We start from the raw sequence: 4117 nt of genomic DNA, 5'->3' as shown, positions 1-4117 counted from the left end.
TTTTTACTGTGCAGATACAACGTCTCCTTGCTCATTTTCTGTTTCTGTCACTGGTTCAGCACGGAATATGAGGCCCCTCTGTGGCGGGCAGCTTTGTGCCACTGTTATACCCTCCAGCATAATTTGTGCTGGAGCTGCTCAGCACCCCACTAAAGCTGACTGTCACAGTCAGCCACAGCATTCCTGCCTGGGGAACCCTGAAAAACACTCCCATGCACTCCACAGAGTACATCCAGCACAAACCAACCAGGCACCAGGCTGGCATTACACCACATCCTGCCTGCCCTGGGTTGCCAATCTCAGGGGCAAGCTTGTCCCTTGCTGCTCCAGCCAGTGCCACAGAAAATGGCCATTTGTCCACACTTCCAGGGAGAAGGGAGCTTGCTGCACAGGGCTGCTCCAGGAAGACTGCTCACTGCCAGCAATTCCCAGACTAATGGCCAAATCTCTCTTGCCCCTTGCCCCAGGAAAAATTTCCAGGAGGGAAGGAGTAGTCTGCACATTTTTCTCTGGTTGGGGATCTGATGCCAGCTTCTTCAGCTGTTTGATGCAGTGGCACAGATATTTTGTTTCATTAATCCTGAACCAGGCCATCTGTCACCAGTGGAACAGGTTCCAAGGATTTATAGCATAGAAACACAGTGGGTGTCAGTGCTCCCAGTCAGTTCATGGATCTGCTTGCAGGCTTAATGGAGACTCCTTCATACTCCCCTTCTGAAGTGGAATGGTTCCTGATGTGAGAATTAATCAGTAGCAGACAGGCAACCAAATTATTTTCAGGGCAGCCTAAAGGGGTTAACAGGAGGCAAAAGGGAGTGATTCTCTCCTCTTCCTTTTATTTGGTCTTTTACAATTCCTTTCAAAATCTTAGAGGCCTGCTGGGAGGAGCATCCTGTTTCCTCATACCTCCTTCCTAGCTCCAGATGGAACAAAAGTGATACAATATTCTCACACTGAGTATGTCTGGGTCACTGGCCACTGCTATATTTTTATTCCAGAACTGGCTCCTGTAAGATTTCAGTCTACATTAAAAGAACCAGCACCAATGGATGTATATTTGTATTGATCTGTCTGTCAGCCTGTTCACTGGTTCAGAGTTTCTGTAATCCCTTATCTAGGCATGGCCACCAGCAGTGAAGTTCCTGCCCTTTCTATGGCCAGCTCTTTTACAAAGTGACTCCCTCATTTGCAAAGCTGTATTTACTTTCTTGATATCGCAAGGATTTAAGTATTTCAGATTTATGGCTTACTCTGTGTTTATATGCAATCTCACATAAAGCAGCCTAAAATATCATGGAGCTCCTGCTGGGCTATCTGGAGAAAAGGAGGCAGAATCCAGGTCTCTTCTTGAAACTTGGAAGCAGGATTCTCTCCAATCTTTGGCTCCTTTTATTACCATTAAGATACATTGGCAGAGGGTATTAGAAATATCACCTTTAACATCCTACTGTACAAAATCACTTAGTGAGCAGGAAGATGGAAACACTGGAAGTGCCCCTGCTGAGCAGAAGCCCCACTCTACCACCTGGCCTAGCTGACCTTCACAGAAGCCAAGGGCAGCTGCATTTTGAGCCACATGAAGACAAACTACACAGCCACAACAATGCTGTTCTGCATGCCAGACCAGGCACAGCTAGTTCCACTAATTATATCTTGTGTTTCAACTCCTGCAAACTTCCTGTCCTGGTGTCCATCTTTTTTTTTAAGGAAAAGAAAATGACTAAGTGCCATAATTAGCGCAGTCAACCCTACATTTTGAGTGCAAGTCTCACAAAGTTATGGACAAAAAGCTTTATAAAATTTTTAAAGGTTTTAAAGCTCTTTCCACTGTATGAAGGAAAAAGTCTGGTTGCAGTTTTTGTAGGAAGTGACAGTTCAAATTTAGGGAGTTCTCATTTTCACTCCCATTTCCCCTTGTTCACTTCAGCACTGTTCTGAATAATTCACTTTGGGTCTAACAATCTTTCTGCTCTTTGCAATCTGCCCCCTCCCAGCCTGAGGAAAATTATATTCATCCCTTCTAAGCTACAACAGCAGCAGAGCTGCTGCTGTGTTTCACTGAGGTGGTGCAATGCCCTTTTTGTTTTCACAATTATTATGAAAAGGGCTAAAACTGAAAAACATGGCTAGGCAGAAGAGTGCAATTAAAGAAGAGAAACAGAAAAGTACATAAGTATTGGGTTTGTGTGGCAAGGCTTTGGTGGCAGGAGGGGACTTCAGGGCTGGCTTCTGTGAGAGGCTGCTGGAAGCTTCCCCTGTGTCCAGTGGAAGCAATGGGTCCAAGTGCCTCTGTGTCAACACTATTGAGAAGGGGAAAAAAAACTGCAACAGCAACTGCAGCTAAAGAGAGGAGTGAGAATATGTGAAAGAAGAGGAAAGAGGGGCAAAGATGAAGCATGATGAATTGACCACAGACCCCGTTCCCCATCCACCTGCACCAGTGGGTAAAGGAGATAAAGAATTCTGAAATAAAGTTAAGCCCAGAAGAAGGAAGGAGTAGGGGAAAGATGTTTTAAAATTTGGGGGTTTACTTCCCTTATCCTAGTCTGATTTGATTTGTAATAAATTAAATTCCCCAAGTTGAGTGTGTTTTGCCTGTGACAGTAACTGGTGAGTGATCTCCCTATCCTTACCTTGCTTCATAACCCTTTTGTTAAATTTTCTCTCTCCTGTCCAGCTGTGGGAGGGTAGTGATAAAATGGCTTTGGTCTGCACCAGGTGTCCAGCTGGGGTAAACCCACCACAATATATTATATTAAGAGGAATTGAGATAGAGGTTTAGTCCCTGTGGAATCAACACAGAAACCAGCTACTCCTTCACAGTTATTCAAATCAGCATATTTGCTCAGCCCTTAGGTCAGTCCTTACTCCTTTCCCATAGGACAGCCTGTCAGCAGGTTAAGACCACAAAGTCTCTGAAAAATGTCCCTAAAGAAAATCTATTAAGTCCTGGTCTGAAGGCACTTGTGTCCTGGTGAAGAGTGCTTGTTTCCACATGAGACATGATGCTCTCCAGCCTACAGTGCCCAATTCCAGGCAGTGACTACTTCTCTTCCAGAACTAAAATTATCAAGAATATAGTTCCTAAAATAATAAAGATAAATCTGCAGTTAAGCTGGATTTGATGTGAATACCTTATCTGCTAAAGTCAGTTTTACAGTCTCTTATTCTCACTCTTGATTTCCCACCTTAGCTGAAAATATCTGGCAGCAGAGAGACCTTACCCAGAAACTGCCCAGGTAAGACAAGGAGGAGCCCCAGGAGCCCTCAGACACAGGCTCCCACTGAGGAACCTGGGTATAAATCAGCACCTCACCCATACAGCACTTTTGCAAGCCTCACTCCCCAGCCAGCCCTGCTGTAAGCAGGCTGGTTTGAATTGCTTTGAAGACGTGTGTTCCTGTTGTACCAGTGCTCACCACAACAAGCTCAGTGTGGGAGGGCAGAAGGTAGGTGCAAGCCAGCAAGCAGATCTCTGAGGGGATAGGGAGCTGTTCTTGTGCCCCCCAGGCCTGTCTGCCTTCTCTGAGTGGGGTGAAGTGCTGTCAGGATTCCTTGCATCAGCGTGGCTGGGAACAGAGAAAGCTCCCACTGATTTTAGGGATGAGGAAGGTGTGCTCCAGCTGTGGCTTCAGGGAGGAGTGTATCAGGGTGCATGGGAAGTGGGACATGTGGCAGCAACAGGAATTATTAGAAAAATAGTAAATAATTGCTTTAATTCTTTTGGGTGGGCAGTTGCTGGCTTTGGTGAAGAAGTATTGCATGCACTGTACACACAAACACAGATCAGTTTGAAAATCAGAGCAGGAAACCTAGTGTGAGCATCCTTTCCCTCTGCTGACCCCCTGTGAGCTACTTCCACATTAGCAGAGAGAACCAAACCCTGGGTGGAGTGTGTTTGTGTGCCCAGCAGTTGTCAGCAGGCTGTCCAGAAGTAATGATCTCAGACAAAAATAACCCTGAAAGATCTTTCCAAATATAGTCTCTCATTATTGGTGCTGTATCAGTTTCATTTCAAGCTGTGCCTGGCAGCTTCTCTCTCTTGTCCTCTTTAAGAGGACACTGTCAGGCCTGAGGCACCAGGGCCTATCTCTAAAACATGTTTGTAAAACCTCAC

Source organism: Onychostruthus taczanowskii, unplaced genomic scaffold (assembly GCF_017590055.1).
Source record: "Onychostruthus taczanowskii isolate IOZ18803 unplaced genomic scaffold, ASM1759005v1 scaffold49, whole genome shotgun sequence".
NCBI classification, from domain to species: domain Eukaryota; kingdom Metazoa; phylum Chordata; class Aves; order Passeriformes; family Passeridae; genus Onychostruthus; species Onychostruthus taczanowskii.
This window is presented reverse-complemented; position numbering follows the sequence as displayed.